Here is a 20579-nt window from a genome sequence, read left to right on the forward strand (position 1 = left end):
ATCATGTAATTCAAATTTTTGTATTACAAATACGGAAGAGTCATAAAGACATTAGGCAGACAGGCCAACACGTCCATAGCTAACTCATGACAGGGTCAAGACAAAAAGTAAACAACTGACAAACAATATACTTGTGACACCTCCTCACACCTATTTTGGAAGCATGCTGTTTCTTTTTTTTCTTTTTTCATTGAAGTTTACTATGTTGTGTTAGTTTCAGATGTATAACAAAGTGATTCGTATATATATATATTCTTTTTCAGATTCTTTTCCATTATATGTTACTACAAGATACTGAGTATAGTTCCCCATGCTATATAATAGGATCTTGTTTTTTTATCTATTTTATATATAGTAGTGTGTCTATGTTAATCCCAAATTCCAAACTCCTAATTTATCCCTCCTCCCTTTCCCTTTTGGTAACCATAAGTTTGTTTTTTATGTGAGTCTATTTCTGTTTTGTAAATAAGTTCATTTGTGTCATTCTTTTTAGACTCCACATATAAGTAATATCATATGATATTTGTCTTTCTCTGTCCGACTTACTTCACTCAGTATGATAACCTCTAATTCCATCCATGTTACTGCAAATGGCATTATCTCATTCTTTTTTATGGCTGAGTAATATTCCATTGTATATATGTACTACATCTTCTTTATCCATTTATCTGTCGATGGACATTTAGGTTGCTTCCATGTCTTGGCTATTTTAAATAGTGCTCGAATCTTGCTCTGTTAATCATCTAATGCTTTCCTATAACTTTGAGTCTTTCCCTCTCCGGCTGAGACTTCTCAACATTCTGATATACTAAAAAAATTTTAAAAGGAAATCAATTTTGACTTTGTATCCTGCTCCACCAGCTCTGTTCTGTCAATGTTTTTCCTTTTCCTCCTACACCACCCCCCCTAAACACACACACTCACCACCTTTATTCACTGGGGCCGGTCTTCTGCCAAATGTCATGACTGTTAACCCAAGGTCATCACTGATTTTGAACTGTTAAAGTCCAAGAACATCTTTGTAAATTCCTTCTGGATTTCTATATAACATTGATGGGGATGCTTATTCAGCCATCTTAAACATTCTCCTTGGCTTTCTGCCACCACTCTTCCTTGGCTCTTCTCTGGGAAAATTTCCCTCTGATTTTTCTCTACAGACATCACCAGTCATTCTTCCTCTGTCTTAAATACTGGTTTTCCCACATTCTGTTTTTAACCTTTCTTCCCACCGTTTGTGTTCTTGTTGCTTTCATTCAACATGTCCCAGGCTTCAACAAACCCAGATGTGTCCCTGGAATCTGGAGGCCTCTCTGCAATTGCTAATCTGCCATCTGCACTTGGGTAGTACTCATAAACACACATCACATACACTCACACACCCCACATACACAGAGAACCTCAAACACCACTCACAAGCTGAAAGTCGTTAATCCCCCATCCCTTACCTCCAAACTAGCTTCTTCTCCTGGGTGTCAGCCTTGTTGAATGGAATCACTATTCATGCAGTTACCTAAGGGAAGCACCTGGCAAGATTCCCTGACTTTCTTCTCTCCCTTCCTCCCAACATCCATTGGTCCCCAACTTCTTTCATTAAAATATCTCTTGAATTCTGTCCTCCTCTCCAATCCTACCCTCAACCTCAGTCACTGCTTCACTGCAGATCTTTGTCATGTTTTGCCTACTTATCACTACTTCCTAATGGTTTCCCTTTTATCATTCATCTTTGTCCAATCTACCACCTCACTTCCTGTAAGAAGAGTTTCTACCATAGAAAGAAGTAGAAACAGAAATTTTGTTATGTGCCCACCTAAAACCTTCAGTTCTAGGTTTTGGGTTCAGTTCAGTCTCTCACACCTACAAGACAGCTTTTTCGTGATGTCAAAGCTGAACGTTTGTCAAGCCTCCTTTGTCTGGAAACACTAGGTCCTTTTTCCAATTCTTAAGGAGAATTGACCACCTGATACACGTTGAGGACACTCATGTAATTCTAGTAGAGAACTGTCAGCACACATGTACTGGTATTTGTGTGTTTATCTCCTTTCCTCAGTATACTTTATGTCTTTGATAGGTGGGACTTTCTATGTGTATATGTGTATGTGTGTGCCTGTGTGTATGTCTACATATTTTTCCCATTTCCTAGCACAAAGTTTAAAAAAATTGTTTTAGGTTTTAAAGAATTGTTTTAAACATATTTCAACAAAAATAGTTTAGAAAGGATGGATGATCTTGTGTACCTACACACATATATGGACATATATTGTGTGCAAATCTATATCTGAATATATCAGTCAACTCTCGTGCACCAGTTCATCTCATTTTGGCCTCCCCTATCTCTTATCCCAGCCATCACTGTGGAGGCCAGTTCTGTGCAGACCCCAAGTGAGTTCAAACAGGAGCAACCCAACAGGGTCTTGCCTCATAGCCTAAGCTCCTCTTGCTTCCCCCTGTGGAAGTCTGCTGGGTACCCACGCATGCACAACCTGGAAGTGGGGGTAAAGGGGTCCTAAGTCTTCAGAGGGAAAACTTTTGACCAGTGGAAATGACAGCCCATGGATAAATGTGTCCCTTTATCATCTGGAATTCACTTCCTATGCCTCATTCCACGTGAAGACCTTTGATGAAGGTCTTGGAGGAGCAGAGCACCTGCAATGGTGGGTACACCTTTAACTCACCCTTACATCAGTCCTCCGACCTCCCTCCATCACCTCCCATCTTCCACTTCTGCTCCTGGGAATTACATTCTCCACCAATATTCAGATCTAAGCAGTCATTTCAGGCTCTGGCTTTTGGGAGAATCATAGGTTGAAACAGTGACTAATGGTACCACTAAGAAATGTAACTTCAGATTTTATTAGGTTATCATCTTCGTACTACAGTTTTCCAGAAAAATAAATTTCTGGTTTTAGAAAAAAATATGTTTTCAGGCAATTTGTTAGCTCGATGCAGTAAATTTATATGTGGATATAGATGTATAGTCAGTATATGATTTGAGTCTATTGGGGGAAAATAAATTTTTCTCTACCCTTATAAGTTCTCCTGGCTGGTAGAATAATTAAATTGACATGAGACAGATTAATGGGAGAAAGCCAGACAAGTTTAATAACAGGTATGCATGGGAGAGATGCAGGAAAACTGGGTAACTCACCAAAATGGCTGAAGGCTTCCCCTTAAATCATCTTTAGGTAAAGACAAAAGAGGATGTTGAGGGTAGGGGTTTGGGACTTCGAAATGGAGGAAGGCAATTGACATGGAGATGGAAAAGCAAATGTTTGATACATAAATATTTGCTGGGACATCAGAGATAATGGGACAGAGGGGGGACTCTGAGCTCTGAGAGTTTCCCCATCACAGCTGGCTCAGTCTTTGAAGGTATCTCTGGTGATAACTCTATTCCAGGAACAGGCCTTCGATCTAAATGATTTTTAGGCATTTAGGGAGAAGATAAAAGTTTCTTCCTGAGTATGTTGGGCCTTGATTGTTTTCAGCTTGAAATAATTTGCATGGCAGAGACATTTGGGGGTGGCAAATTTTGCACCCCTACAAGTCTCACCTCTACTATTCAAAAGTTATTTAACATGATCAATTTAATAATCACAAGAAACTTCAGATTTGGGGATTTCTTGGTTTTTAAAAATTTATTTTATTGAAATATAGTTGATTTAAATGTTGTGTTACTTTCTGGTATACAGTAAAGTGATTCAGTTATATATATATGTATGTGTGTATATATATATATATATTTTCATATTCTTTTCCAGTATGGTTTATTATAGGATATTGAATGCAGTTCCATGATCTATACAGTAGGACTTTGTTGTTTATCCATTTTATATGTAATAGTTTGCATCTGCTAATCCCAAACTCCCAATCCATTCCTCCCTCCCCACCCTTCCCCCTTGGCAACCACAAGTCTGTTTTCTATGTCTGTGAGTCTGCTTCTGAATAAACTTCGGTTTTTGTTAACAACAAGATAGCGTTGATAATAATCCACGCCCAGGGCTGTTTTGAATCTCAAACACAATACTGGATGAAAAGTGCCTCTCAGAACCTGAAATTGCAAACATGCAGTTCTGTCCTTCACTTCCTAAGAAAGCATTTTTGTAAAGGTGCACAATTACCAACCAGAGAAAAACAAACTATTGTCATTCATTATAATCATGACTTTCATTTACAAGAAATTAAAATTAGTTTCATTCATTTAATGACACTTCAATTTTGAATATTTACTTCCATCATTACGGTTTTCTTAACATTTTGTTCTTTAATGGCTTAAGTTTACTCACGTTGATCTCATAGAAGCTAAGGAGTTGCTCTTAGCATAAAATGTTTTTTTTTGGTCTCAATTGCATTACTTTAGAAGTGAAGGTAAGGGAGTTCACAAGAAGACATAGAGTTCTTATCACTTATATCAGCACTTTCATTTTTCCATTTTCTTCCCTTTTTTAAGTCATAAAAGTAGGCTGCAATAACATTCCCAAAACCGTACTGTGCTAACAGATGTGAAAATAACCGCCAATTCGACTGACGGACAGCAGAGTGCTAACCTGGCATGTACTGAAATGCTGATTCATTAATTAATGTACAAAAAATTGAATTCAGCATATGCAAGGAATCGGACACCTGTCTATTTAAAATGGACGAGAAAACAGGTGAACAGACGTCAAGTGCACTAATGTTCAGACCCACCTATTTCCGCTCAAAAATAATGCAGCTCCTTTATCTTTGCAGCAAGACTGATTTTATTCCATACAATAGGAATTCCACCTATGATAAAGGACTTCACTTTGACTATTAAATGGTGCTGCTCCATAGATAAAATACATGGGGATGACACAGAAATAGCAATAGCAATTTTTTCTTGGTATTGTAATTCTGAGTTGTGTATATTGCCCCAGCATGAATATCTTTGAGAATACTTTACATGTCTGACAAGTATTTGTCAAATTATCTTAAATACAGTCACTTTGATCCTCAAAATAATATGCTTTACTGGTCCTTGATCTTCTTGAGGGTCTTTATTTCCATAGTGTTTGGCTGCTCGAGATTGCTGTTTATAGAATAAGTGAATGAATGAATCTATCACAGACATTTCATTGTAGGTGTGTGGGGTCTTTAGTTTGAGCCAAAAGCCACTTGGATACTGCTCAGAAATATGCTGGAGAGACTGTGATTTCCACATGGTAAATTGTCAAATCCCTTCTCTAATCTGACAAGTGATAACATAATTCTATACCTGGTCTCAGCCTACACGTTTGGAATCACTTTCTCCTTCATCACTTACAGTTTACTTAATAGTCTTGTCACTTCTTCCTTCCTAGGGTCTCAAATTCGCCAATATTTTTATCTCCTTGTGAGCTCCATTATGCAGATCCTGTACACTTCTTGCTTGGATGGCTATACCTGCCTACTCTGAGCTCTCCCTCCTGCCTTTCTTTTTCTTCTCTGCCACTGACCCATTCCCTGACATTTGCTTAATCTGCTTTAAATGCCATCTTTCTTATTTGTTACCTTCACTGAAGAACCTACAATGTCTCTAGCCTATAAATACCTGCACCTTTATTTTTTTGTTTGAGTTTGTCAGCTACAGAAAAGTATGAAGGACAAAGTTTAAATGCCCCCAGTTCCCAATACATCCCAGCTACCATGGGTTTCCATTTCCCTAGGATAAGAGTCAGATGCCTCTTACAACAAAGCATGCCACAGCTCCCGTAGGACCTGCCTTCTTTCTCAGTATTGGGTTGAAAACTACACTCCTACTGCATTGAATTGTTTTCATTTATCTCATGATGTCCCTGTTCTTCTTGCTTTTTCTGATTTTTTTTCCTGGACTTTTTTTTTTCCCCTCACTCTACACTTCACTTAGCTCATTACGTCCTGTTAATTTGCTTAGGACACATCTTGCTGACGGATATACAAACTACGAGACAAAGCACAGCTGCTCACAGACGCAGTTCATAGCCATAGCAGCTTGATGCTGAGATGCAGGATGCAGTTCCAGGGAAGAAGCTTGGTGGCTCCACTCTCACTTCTGCTCAAGATGCAAACTGCCTCTGTAACAGCTCCCTGCAAAACGATCCTTGGACGCTATTTTCACTTTTAGACTTTTTTCGTAAAAGTGAAAATCCTCTTCGGATTTCTTGCAGTTAGTGAAAACAGGTACTTATGTAGGTCTTTCATAAAAGTGAAGTGCTGTAAAGCAAACTTTTGAAAAGTGAGGGATACCTGTATAATCATATTCAAACCATATACAAATTCAATTTTATATTTTTCAATTATAATTCATATAATTGCATTGTTTCTAACAATTTCAATAGCACATATTTCCAACAAAATATTACCTAGTACTGGAGGCAGTGACTATTCTTACGTAGCTCCTGCCAAAGTCATCTTTGTTTTCCCATTAGGTGAAATGCTGGTTTTGGTCTGGAAAACCTGGGCCTTTTGATATCAGATTTATTTTACCACTAGGAATAGTCCCAGTATATTGCATTTTTAGACCATTTTTCCTCAATATACCCCCCTAAAAAGAGGCAGATTTCCTCCAATAACAAAATACTCATTCACATTCCTAAGCTTTGTTTACAAAGCTTCATTAGTGTTCAGTTTGGTTTTCTCTGCCAGACTCATCTATGTATTTAAAATCCATTTTTGAGTCTCATACCAAATGTGCATCTTTCAGAAAAAAAAAATTGAACTACTAAACTGAGATATAAAGTCTTCTTTCTGAATCATAACCATTACATTCTTGGGTTGTTAGTATTTGATCTTTGTCTTTTTCCCCCTCTTAATTTGGAGGTCCTAGACAGCACTTTGTCTCTTAGTGGTCACATAGCCATCTCTTCCGCTATAAACATTTATGACGCTTTTCCTTTCAACCTAATACCACATAATTAGTCCCAAAATCATGCTTTGCTTTAACACATTATTTAAGTTATTTAGAGCATGTAACCCATTGAAAGCATCAGTTATTAAATACAAAGTGTTATGGACTTAGGGATCAGAATAAAGGAAAGAAATAGATTCTGCAAAAATGTACCTGACTGTATAAGAAGATTCAAGAATTTATGTTTGTAACATATACAAACTATAGACTATGTATACAGCAAAGACTTTGTTGCTTATGTTAGTTATCTATTGCATTTATATATTCATATGAAATTTAAAAAGTGATTCCACATATATTCTTCTATTTGTTTTACAAAGACATGCATACAAAGATGGTCATTTCATCATAACATTGATTCTTAATAGCAAAAATAGAAATCATCTATATGATCATAAATGCATGATCATTTATATAAATTATGATCCAGATAATAAAGAAAATATACAGACATTAAATATTCTGTCAGCATGCATTTTTAAAATTTATTTTATTGAAATATAGTTGATTTATAGTGTTGTGTTAATTTCTACTGTACAGCAAAATGATACATTCTTTTTCATATTCCTTTCCATTATGGTTTATCACAGGATATTGAATTAGTTCCCTGTGCTATACAGTAGGAACTTGTTGTTTATCCATTCTCTGTATAATCAACATGTATTTTTTATATGAAAAATATTTGCAATACCTTCTTACATAAAGGAGCTTCAAAATATGATGCATACTTTAATTTTACAAATATATGCACATGGTATTAGTTTTCTATGGATGCATGACATGTCACAGTTTATTAGATTAAAATAATACCTACTTACTATATCATAGTTTTGTGGATCAGAAGTCTACCACAAGGTGACCTGATTCTCTGCTCAGGGTCTTACAAGTCCAAAGTCAAGATTTAGCATGGGTGCATTTATTTTTGAAGGTTCTGCAAAAGAATTCATTTCTGAAGTCATTTACATTGTGGGCAGAATTCAGTTGTTTGTGGTGGTAGGACTGAGCTCTCCATTGTCTTGCTACATGGCTCTCTTCATCTTTAAGCCAGCAATGGCCAGTTGAATGCTATTCATGATGCTCATCTCTGAATTCACCATTTTGCCTTCTGTTGCTGCTTTTAAAGGCTTGTGTGAGTTACGTTAGGCTCACTCAGATAATTCAGGATAATCTTCCTATCTTAAAGTCAACTGATTAGCATCCTTAATTACATTTGCAAAGTACCTTTTGCCATAGAGCAACATATTTTTTCACAGGGGTTAGAATCTTCTTGGGTGCCACAATTCTGCCTGCCACACACATGTTATCATATATAGCTAAAACAATATATAGTCCGACATTTATGATTATATTAGAATGGTGATATTATTGGTGACTTTTTTTTTCTATGTCTACTAATTTTGTTTTTCAGCTAAGTGAATATGTTGCTTGTGTGTGTTTTTTCAGGGAAAAAATGTACAGGTTATCTGTGTTTAATAGATGAAGATTATTCAGCCCTGACTATTGTCCATGGATACAGCATTGCTGACTTTGTAGTTTGGATCTAAAAGCATGCTTTCTGACTGCTGTTCTAATTCTATTCCCCAGGCATCCTGACGCTGGATAAGGACTACCTCTCTGAAACGTACATGAATGTGTTGTCAAGAATTGGTATGAAATGGGATATGATAGAACAAGTTTAATGATATGAATGTCCAAAGCCCTAGGTTCATGTGTGTGTTTCTTTACAATATGTAATAAAATGGGTGGCTCTATGGGAAATCAGATGTGTCCAGGCCTTATAATGAGATGCTTGGCTGGGGCTCTAATAAGATGCCTTGCTGGGAGCATGTAATTAGACATTTGACTTGGTGTATGTAGTCAGGGGTGTGACTAGGAGGATAATTAGTTTGAGTGTTGAGAGAGAGTAATGCTATGTACAGCTGGACGGCAAAAAGATGCTCAGGCAAGCCTTGTGGGAAATGCATGGGAACTGTGATTATTTACACACTGAGAGGGAAATGAGGCATGCGGGACCGTTCCCTTGGGATACAAGGGTGACACGATCTCTTAATAGTGTGTGGTTATTCATTAGGATGAGGCTATGGGAATAGATTTACCTGTGTGGCATAGAGGGTTGATCATGGACTCTGCTGTCACACTGCCCAGGCTAGAATCTCTGTCTCATCTCTACGAGGACAACCTCAGGCAAGTCACTTATGTTCTCCCTGTCTCTGTTTTCTGTCTGTAAAATTTGAAAAACAATACTACTTACCCCATGGGGTTGATGTGAGGATTAAATGAGTCAGTGCTTGGAAAGTGTTGAAAGCAGTGTCTGACATATAGGTAAGTGTGCTCTATAAGTGTTAGCTGTTATGGAGTGCCAGGACCTATAAGTGCAGTATTGGATTTAATCCTTCTTACAACTCTGCAAGGAAACAGAAGCTTGGAGGCATTCACTCACTTTCCCCAAATCACACAAGTAGCAATTAGCCAGAAGGGATCTACTGTGTGACAGTAGATTTATGGTTTGAAGAGTATGATGCCCATTGATGAAATAGAAGATGGAAACCTGTGAACCAGATTCTTTGGGGAGCGATGAGGAGGAAAGAATGAGTAATAGAGCTGAGTTGATAGAGCTGGTAGAGAACTGGCTGCACCCTGGGCCTCGGTTTCCCATCTACATATTAGGGAATAACAACCCCATCTCTTAGGTGGCCTTAAAAGTTAAAAGTGAAAAATATGTTAAAGAGTTTAAAGTAGTGTCTGTTACATGGTACATTTTGGTCGGTTAGGATAGTGTTTGTCTGCAGGTAACAAAAAATAGGACCCAAAGTGACTTAAGTATGTGTTGATTTGCTATCACTAATTTAGAAATGTGGGTATAGACAAGTCAGGGCTGAAATGGACGTGGCAGAGTCCTTCAAGGACTCAGGCTGCTGCTCTCTTCCTGATCTGCTGTGCTTATCATATGACAATCTATCCACTGGTCACAACTTGGTGCCTCCCCCTCTAAACATCAGACCTGGATTTCAGAAGAAAGAACAGGAAGGGTGGGATTTGGAGGACAAAGAACTTCTATGCAGGTCAGGTAGCCTGCATTATAAAAATCTCCATGTTCTAAACACTGCCTTCTGCTTACTTCTCATTAACTATCGATCCATGAGAGTTTGGTAAAGTGGGTTTTTAGCTTTCCACTGTACATATATTGAAGTCTTAATAGCTTCCTGGTGGATTGGTAGGTAGTCTTTATTTATCAAGGATATTACTCTTTTGTCATCATTTAAACTGTAAACATTAAGGTAAACCTTAATGACGGAGTAATTAGTTTTTCACTAGAAAACCTTGGCAAATTTACAAAACTTCAGGGGAAGAATAAATCATTCTTCATGCAGGAGAGGCTGTTATTCTACATGAAAATTACATGTAGAATATCTTTCATATTTTTGTGCTTTATATAAGGTTACAAATAGAACTAACAATCTATCCCCTCCCACCCAAGGAATATTTGATATTTCTTCCTTTACTTCTACTTAAAATAGGAGGAGCTGCATTTCTATTGTAGAAATCTACTAGCGGTTACATAACAAACCAAACCAACAAATTAATTTATCTCTGAGAATGTAAAGAGTTAAACCTCTCTGAACATTCCACAGGAGGCATATTACAAACTCAAGGACTCCACAGTGGTCATTAGCTGTATCTCCATGGAGCCATTGGTGGTCTTGCTCCTTCATCCCTTTTCTCTAAACTTGAAAAGGAAATTTATTGCACAGTACAAATTATCTATCTGAAAAGAATCTTCACCTCAGACCGGGCACTGCTGTGAATTTCTCCTTTGATGATGAAAAGGTGAGGGTGGATAATATATTATTCAGGTTAGTCTAAGTTATACTGTAGTAAAATAAAACCTTCACATTTTAGTAGTTTAACAAAATCAAAGGATTATTCCTATTCATGTGAGGTGTCCAACGAGGGTTGGCAAGGGGAGCTCTGCTTACCAAAAGCCATCAGAGATACAGGTGGACCAGGGCACCACCATCTTATCACGTCATTTTCTCAGTACAAGGGTCAGGATTTATTACAACTTCACAGAGACTGCTGGAGAGTCAAGCACAGACTATTAACTGGAAGTGACCTGTATTATTTTTTTTCAGATTTTTTTATCCAAAACTAGTCACATAGTCATGTATCCAGAAGTGAGGAAGAACTGAACATCAGTGAAATTGGTTAGATCGATCCTAGGTATTATTCTGCTTCATTTTTTCCAAACTCCTAAAGGAAAAACAAAGCTTATACTTGCTTTATTCACTTTTTTACTCCCCTCTTACTCTACCTCTCCTGAGAAAGCTCTAAATACAAACATCACCAAGGGCTGACATATCCCCACCCCTTTGTCCTTAAAACCCACAGAACTTTCCTAAAATAACTTTGCTAAACACTTACTCCTAAAATTCTGTTCACTAGATATCATTTATTTAAATGGTTCTCCAAGCTCCTTAGCATGACCTGACTCTCACCTCATTTCATTATTATCCTAGGACTTCTTATTCTATTTTGTTTTATTTTTCTTTGCTTCCTCCCCTCCCTCCCAGTGCCTGCTTGCCTATTTCCCTCCCTCCCTTCCTTCCTTCCTTCCCTCCTTTTCTTTTCTTTATTCCCTTTTTTGACTTTCTTTTTGCAATTGTATGGTCATAACTTTGCTAATTTTTGTTCTTAGTTTTGTTGGGGGATTACAATTTTCATATTCATTTAGAAATTTTAGAAATCAGAGAAGAATAATAAATGCTTAACAACGTAGTTTTTATATTTCAGCTTCTTTTCTAATGTTTAGCTAATTTCTTTTTGTGATATTCTTAACCATTTTTAAGTGGACAATTCAATGACATTAAGGACATTCTCATTGTTGTTCAACCATCACTGGCATCCATCTTCAGAACATTTTTCATCTTCCCAAACTGAAACTTAAAAAGTAAAAGACAAAATTAAAAAACAACTCCTCATTCCCCACTGCCCCCAACCCTGGGAACCACCATCATATTTTCTATGTTTATGAATTTGGCTTCTGTGTGTTCATCACATAAGTAAAATTACACAGTATTTTTCCTTTTCTGACTGAATTACTTCACTTAGCATAATGTCATCAAGGTTTATCCGCGTTACAGCATGTGTTACAATTTCCCTTCTTTATAAGGCTGAATAGTATTCCACTGTATGTATTTATCACATTTTGTTTATTCATTCATCTATTGATAGGCACTTGGGTTACTTCAGCCTTTTGGATGTTGTGAACTGTGCTGCTATGAGCACGAGTATACAAATATCTGCTCAAGTCTTCTTTCAATTCTTTTGAATATATAACCAAAAGTGGAATTTCTTGTAATTCTCTTGATATTTATTAATACGGCAATTGTACATTTATTTTTTGAGTAACCAGTATGCTGTTTTCCATAGTTCCTGCACCATTTTACATTTTTACCTTCAATGAACAAGGATTCCAGTTTCTCCACATCCTCACCAATACTTGGCATTTTCTGTTTTGATATTAACCTATCTCATAATTTTGATTTGCACTGCCCTAATGATTAGTGATGTTGAGCATTTTATCACGTGCTTATTGGTCATTTGTATATTTTCTTTGGGGAAATGTCTATTCAAGTTCTTTGCCTATTTTTGAATTGTACTTTGTGTTTGTTTGTTTGTTTTTGAGTAGTAATTTCTTATAAATTCTGGATTTAACCCCTTATCAGATATATAATTTGCAAATGTTTCTCTCATTTCATGGATTGATTTTTCACTGTGTTGATAATGTCCTTTGATACACAAAAGTTTTTAATTTTGATGTAGTCCAATTTATTTTTTCTTTTGTCGCCTATACTTTTGGTGTCATATTTTAAAAAATTGCCATATAATGAAACTTTTTCCTTAACATTTTTGCGAGAATTTTTTTTGTTTTTAGCTCTTCCATTTATGTCTTTCATCCATTTTGAGTTAATTTTTTTCTATGTGGTATAAGGTAAGGATCCAGCTTCATTCTTTTCCATGTGAATATCCAGTTTTTCCAACACTATTTGTTGAAATGACTATCTTTTTTTCCCATTGAATAGTCATTGTACTAGTTCATTTGACCATATATGCAAGGTTTTATTTCTGGGTTATCTACTCTTTTCCATTGGTATATATGTTTTTCTTTATGTCAGTACCAAACAGTTTTGATTACTGATGCTTTGCAGTAAGAATTTAAAACAGGAAGTGTGAGACATCCTACTTTGTTCTTCTTTTTCAGTATCATTTTGACCTCTCAGGGTTCATTGAGATTTCATATAAATTTAAGGACTGAGTTTTCTACTACTGCCAAAAAAAAATTAGGTATTTTTTCTGTAGGGACTGAATCAAATCTGTAGATCATCTTGTGTTTTATTGATATCTTTAGCAATAAGTCTTCTGGTTTATGAATACAGATGTCTTCCTATTTATTTGTGTCTGTAATTTCTTTTAGGAACGTTTTGTACTTTTCAGTGTACAAGTCTTTCAGTTCCTTAGTTAAGTTTTTTCCAAAGAATTATTTTTTTTATTTAACTATATAAAGACATGGAATTGTACTCTTAATTTCCTTTCAGATTATTCATCGTCTGTATACAGAAAAATAACTAATTTATTTGTGTTAATATTGTATCCCCAAACTTGACTGAATTGGTTTATTATTTCTAACACTTTTTTTTGGAATCACTAGGTTTTCCACACATAGGATCATGTTGTCTGTGAATAGCAATGATTTTACTTCTTCCATTACAATTTGAATGTGTTTTGTCCTTACCTAATTGTTCTGGCTAGGACTGTGTTGAATAGGAGTGGTAAAAGCAGTATCCTTGTCTTGTTCCTAATCTTAGGGGAAAAGCTTTCAGTCTTTCACCATTGAGTATGATGCTAGCTGTTTTTCATATGTGGACTTTATTATGTTGAGGTACTTTATTCCTAGATTATTTTTTTCATCATGAAAGTGTGTTGAATTTTTTTCAAACTTTTTTTTTTTCCTACATCAATGGAGTTTATGTATGTGTACTTTTCCTTCGTTCTGTTAATGTTAATATGTTACAATGATTGATTTTCAAATGTTGAATTATCCTTGAATTACAGGTATAAATCCAACTTAGTCATGGTTAGTCATGATTATATAAATCATTTAATATGTTGTTGAATGACTGAATTTGGTTTACTGTTGTTTTGTTGAGGATTTACGCATCAATATTCTTAAGGGATATTGGTCTAAATTTTCTTATTGTGTAGCGTCTTTGTTCACCTTTGGTATAGGGACAACGCTGGCCTCAGAATGAGTTTGGAAGTATTCTGTCCTCTTCAACATTTTGCGAGAGATTGAAAAGGACTGGCACTTAGTCCTCTTTAAATGTTTGGTAGAATTCACCAGTGAAGCAATCTGGTCCTGGACTTTTCTTTTTGGGGAGGTCTTTTGAGTCTTGATTCCATCTCCTTACCAGTTACAATTCTATTCAGGTTTTCTCTTTATTCATGATTCAGTCTTGGTAGGTTGTGTGTTTCCAGTAATTTGTTCATCTCATTTGTGCTATGAAATGGAAGACTTCTAGCAGGGCATGTTCTGAGCCTTCGAGTCAACCCAGTGTGAAGGCTTAAGGTCTTATCAGCATTTTGGAGGGCATGTGTCTTCCCTGGGCCTGTGTGTGTGTTGGGGATGGAGGGCTGCATGCACACACATGCTCTTTGTTTTTTGATTCAGCCTATACACAGTTTTTTTTGTTTTGTTTTAATGTCTTATTTTCACTAAGACTCTCACGCCTGCTTCTTCTCTGGCCCTTCAATGTGCTATGTATTTCAATCACTAACCGCTCGACCCAAGCATGAGTAGGTCTCCAGTCTACTTTTGGGGTCCAGGAACCTTGCCTGCTGCTTCCCATGACTTTTACTAGGCTGAGGTCCAAATGGTGTTGTTTTTGGCCTTCTGAGCTCCAAGTTAGGTGACACAGAGACCAATTCCTCAAACAGTCCCCAGACAGGTTAGAATGTTTCCAATTAAGTCTGTTCTACTTTTTCTAGTTCATGGAAGGGAACTGGGGAACAGGCTGCTCCTTCTCTCAAACCAAGGCACATCACACTGGAGAAGGTGTGGGCAAAGCAAGGGGAAAAAAAGAAATTTACTGTTTGAATGTGTTTCTTTTTTTTTTTTTTTTTCTAATTTTTACTTTTATTTATTTATTTATTTCTTGGGCTGTGTTGGGTCTTCGTTTCTGTGCAAGGGCTTTCTCTAGTTGCGGTGAGCGGGGGCCACTCTTCATCGCGGCGCACGGGCCTCTCACTGTCACAACCTATCTTGTTGCGGAGCACAGGCTCCAGATGTGCAGGCTCAGCAGTTGTGGCTCACGGGCCCAGTCGCTCCGTGGCATGTGGGATCCTCCCAGACCAGGGCTCAAACCCGTGTGCCCTGCATTGGCAGGCAGATTCTCAACCACTGCACCACCAGGGAAACCCTGTGTTTCTTTTCTTGATTGGTCTTTTACTTGGTTGCTGTAGATGGTTGACTGATTTACAGAGCTTCTGTAAAGTTATTTTAGCCAGTATATAGTTCTTTATTTAATGTTTCCATTGGGGAATGAGGAATTGGATTTTTCTAGTCTACCATCTTGCTGATATCACTCCCAGATTAATTCTTAAAATAAGACTGTAGCATAGGTATTATACTTAATGATCATTTTTTGCAGACAAGAAAACCATAATATATAGAGACTGAGTAACTTTGCCAAGGTCACACAGAGAGTAACCAGCAGAGGTGGGTTTTAAAATATGCCCCATAACTTCAAGAATTCATTGGTCTTGTTTTTATTCTAAGATAGAGAAGGAAACTTTATGTTTACTTTCTAAGATAGAGATTATAAGATGGAGATACTATATTATAAGCTAGAGATACCTATTCTAAAGTACAGAAGAAGGCTTGACGTCTCCATTCTGTTTTCTAATCTTTTATTCTGACCCTAAGTTTAGACATCTCAGAGGAAGTGATACACAGATACTTAAATTCAACTGCTATACCGTAGCTAAGCAAGAGAAATCAAAGTAGAGCCAGAAAGGAAAAAAAAAAAAAAGTAGTGCATTTTTGATATAAATAGCACACAAAAAAGAAAACTAACTTTACCCTTCAGGTGTGCAGAACATCTGTGAATAATGACTTTTTATTTTAGTTATCCTTTCACTAAATGTTTTGAAATCCACTGAGTAGGAAGGTTCACCAGAAGGATGAATTAGTGGAAATTGGAAAACAATAGTTTTCGAAGAGTGTTTGATTTCAATATACATCTTATGCTTTCTGGGAACCTCTCCCTTCCTTAGCATTGAGACCACGTCTGGCAAGCAGTTGGCAGGAGGAAAAGGTCTGCATCAGGGGACTACAAACAAGACAATTACTGGAATTCAGAAAAGCCCACATAGAAAACCGAATATCAAGCAGCAGTTTTATCTTACACTGTACATGAAAGGCATCTGTCTATTTCATTCCAGCTTATGTCTAAATGCCTTTGGTGAGAGGTATACTCTCAGAGTAATCAAATAGTATTTTGTTAAATATTTATTTAAACAGTAAAAGGTTGCCTGACATGTGATAGGATCTGTAGCAATGGTTTAGAGGGCTTGTATCATGATCAATTAATACTTCATTGATAATCATTATCAATAGTTTGATGAGTCATTCTATTTACGAATGCCACAAAATTCAACAGATCTTTAATGGATATCTAGAATGGACTCAACTATTCTAGTTTGTTGGGGCAATGTGATGAATAAGATACCTGTAGTTCAAGGAGCATAGTAAGCAAGACAGGCAGGAAAACAAATACATGGAGTACGACTTGATTCATTAATTCAGAACACATCTGTGGAGTGTTTGTTCAGTACCTGACACGAGGATAGATGTTAGGGTTAAAAACAAAAGTTGATAATGCATCGCCCCTGCCCTTAAGGATCTACAGAGAGGTACAGAAGACTAAGACATGGAAGTAGATTAATAATCACAGTGTGCTGTGGTCCATGCTAAGGTAAGAGTGCATAACAAATGATACAGGAGCAGAGAGGTGAGGCTCTATTTGTAGGAGGACTGAGTTGCCTTTTGGAAAACTCAAATTTTATTTACTGTTGCAATTCAGCTATGGGCTGAATATGAACAAGTGAGGTAGACAGACAAAGCCTAGATCCTAGCTTTAACAAAAGAGCTCAAATTAAAAAGAAGGAGGCAGCTACTAAAAGAAGGATCAGGAACAAAATTTAGTCTTTGGAATAATGCATAGGCGTAGCCTTGTGGAGGCCTGTGAGTTCTGCAGTGTGGTGGCTATTACTTGCTCTGCCCAGCTCTCTGGATATGTGTACCGGAAGAAGGATGGCTGTAAAAATTTAGAGAGCTATTACACTAAAGTACAAAACACCAGTGAGCAATCAGTGATGATTACCCTAATGGAATAGAATTTGAAAGGGAGAGGATCATTCTCTAGCCTTTGTCTTAAACCTCAATGCTCACTTAATGACACAACACACTATGATGGGGCTTAGAATCTACGTGTGCCCAGGGAGCCTAGGGAGGTTCTGGTGTCCCAGCAGTGGCCACAAGCATGGTGTGGCATCCAGCAGGGCCAGAAAGAAAGAGCATCAGAGGCACCCCAGAGAGTGTGGCACAGCCAGAGTAACAGCAGCAGCTGCCCTCACGGTGGAGCCAGCATCAGACTACAGTACCAATGGAGCTCTGAGGAGGGGCAGCAGTAAATGGGAAACACCATGCTCAAGGCACTGCAGCAAGGATGCCTATAAAGAGAAAGCTATTAATGCACATGTGGAAGAAACCTAGAAATACTACCCAGGAAGGTGACTCTGGAGTTACATGGCCCAACTTGAACAAGTGAGAACTAAAGCCATAAAGACCTAAGTTGTTGCTGTTGATGTGTCCCACATCTGTACCCATCTTAGAAGGTACAGGAAATTTAGGCAGTGCATGCACACACAAAATAAAGTGTCTAACACAATGTATAATGCATGCTAATTAATTTTTTCCTTTTCTAAAAAAACTGCTAATTTGAGCTATAATTTATATACCATACAACTCACCTACTTCAATTGCACAATCCAAAGGTTTTTAGTATGTACACAGAGTTATAAGACCATCATCACAAACTAATTTCTGAATATTTTCATAATATGAAAAATAATCCCTCTACACATTAGCAGTCACACCTACATCCACCCACGCCTTTGACTTCCTATCTCCTGGAAACCACTACTCTACTTTCTGTCTGTGTAGATTTGTCTATTCTTGACATTTCAGATAAATAGAATCATGCAATACATATTTTTTGTCACTGACTCTGTATGTAGGGTAATATTTTCAAGGTTCATTCATATTGTAGCATGCCACAGTCCATTTTTGGTGCTCAATAATACTGCATTATAAGGATTTATAATATTTTTCCTATCTATTCATTAGCTGATGGGGGTTTGTGTTGTTTTCACTTTTTGGGGTACTATGAATTATGCTGCTATGAACATTTATGTGAACATTTTTGTGTGGATGTAAGTTTTTCTTTCTCTAAAATATTTACCTGGGAATGAAATTACTGGGCCAATTTTTAATATTTTGAGGAATTACCAAACTATTTTCTAAAGTGACTGCATCATTTTACATTTCCAGAAACATTGTATGAGCCTTCTGCATTCTCATCAACACTTGCTAATGTCTTTCATTTATTATAGCCACTCTAGTGAGAGTGGAGTGGTATATCACTGTGGTTTTAATTTACATTCCCTGATGACAATGATGTTGAGCATTTTTTCATGTGCTTATTGAATGTTTGTATACCTTCTTCAGAGAAATGTCTACTCAGATGCTTTGCCTAATTTTAATTGGATTATTCATCATTTTATTATTGAGTTCTAAGTGATTTTCATTTATTTTGCATATAATTCCCTTATCGGATGGATGTTTTGCAAATGTTTTCTGCAATTCTGTGGTTTATCTTTTCACATTCTTGATGGTATTGTTTTCAGCACAAAACTTCTTTATTTTGATGTGGTCCAATTCATCTCTTTTTTTCTTTGTTGTTTTTGATTCTGGTGTCATATCAAAATAAATAAATGAAAAAATCCTAGCCCAATGTCATAAAGATGTACTTCTATTTTTTTTTTAATGACTTTTTTTAGCTTTTATATTTTGGTCTATAATCTTTTTGGAGTTAATTTTTGTGCATGGGGTGAGGAAGGAGACCAGCTTAATTTTCTTGCATGTGGTTATCCAGGGGTTTCAGCACCATTTGCTGAGGAGCATGCTCGTACCTGCTTTGAATGGTTTTGGCATGCATGCTTGTCTAAAATCAATTGACCATTAATGAATTCTTTGTTTCTGGACTTTAAATTCTATTCCAATGATCTATATGCCTATCCATATGCTAGAGCATACTATTTTGGTTACTGTACATTTGTAGGTGGTCTTGAAATAAGGAAAAATAAATATATATATATATATATACATACAGATATAACAGAATATGATTCAGCCTTAAAAAAGAAGGAAGTCCTGGGACTTCCCTGGTGGTGCAGTGGTTAAGAATCCACCTGCCAAGGCAGGGGACACGGGTTTGAGCCGTGGTCCGGGAAGATCCCACATGCCGCGGAGCAACTAAGCCCGTGCGCCACAACTACTGAGCTTGCGCTCTAGAGCCCACAAGCCACAACTACTGAGCCCATGTGGCACAACTACTGAAACCTGTGCACCTAGAGCCCGTGCTCTGCAACAAGAGAAGCCGCCGCAATGAGAAGCCTGAATACCACAACGAAGAGTAGCTCGCCGCAACTAGAGAAAAGCTCATGTGCAACAATGAAGACCCAACACAGCCCAAAATAAATGAATTAATTTAAAAAAAAAGAAAGAAGTCCTGCATGTGTGACCTTGATGAAGGTCATCATACCACAGACTCACGGCTCTTACCGAGATTTAATAGATTTTCTTAAATATATGTCCCCATTTTCTGTATGCCCTTAGGAGAATTTCCAGACACTGAATAGTTGTTTTTATTTTGTTTGTTAGTTTTTGAAATATTTTTCAGCAGTTCAGTGATTGTTTCATTAGGAAAAGCATACAACGAGCTCCTCACCCACTGTCCCTGTGTATAGTTTCTTAACTTTTTCTTTCTTTCCTGATTTCGCCCATAAGAAGTCATTATGGCATTGCTCTGCTGCTGTAAACCCACAAATAAAATGTGGGCTCCTCTGGTCTTCCAGGCAGAATTATACTCTCCTCTGCACATTCTTAGAACAAACAATTGTTCTTGTACTTAATCACCTAATAATATTACAGTAATTTTCTTAAAACCTCAAAGCCATGTCTGTGTTAAATTCGTCTGTGTGATATAGGCGTCCATTGCAGGCCTGGTACAGAGATGCTGTTCAAAAAGTATTTATTTGGATAAACAAATGAATCCATCTAGGCAAAAATAAGATTCGTCAGTTGAGACTGGGACATAATTAGGCTTTTATCTCTAAAGCTGATAATATGAATAATGAGGATAATATAATACAGCATATTTTTCATCTAAATACTTTCATTGACCCCTCTTTTATTCAGTGCAAGTATAAATGCCAAATCTCAAATGGAATTCCCTCTCCCAGGGTAACTTGGAGTTATCCCATGTTGCTGACTAAAGGCTATTTAATTCTAAAG

At 37.0% G+C, this 20579-nt stretch overlaps 1 long non-coding RNA gene across 1 annotated transcript; it reads left to right on the plus strand.

The window, feature by feature from the left end:
* The first annotated feature begins 246 nt into the window (after positions 1 to 246).
* LOC309662797 lies at positions 247 to 11659 on the plus strand. The gene is made up of 2 exons (XR_014264972.1): positions 247 to 9368; positions 9421 to 11659. It is a non-coding gene; the product is annotated as an uncharacterized lncRNA (long non-coding RNA).
* The last annotated feature ends 8920 nt before the right edge of the window (positions 11660 to 20579 follow it).

This window comes from Balaenoptera physalus, assembly GCF_965194825.1.
Source record: "Balaenoptera physalus genome assembly, chromosome: 6".
NCBI lineage: Eukaryota > Metazoa > Chordata > Mammalia > Artiodactyla > Balaenopteridae > Balaenoptera > Balaenoptera physalus.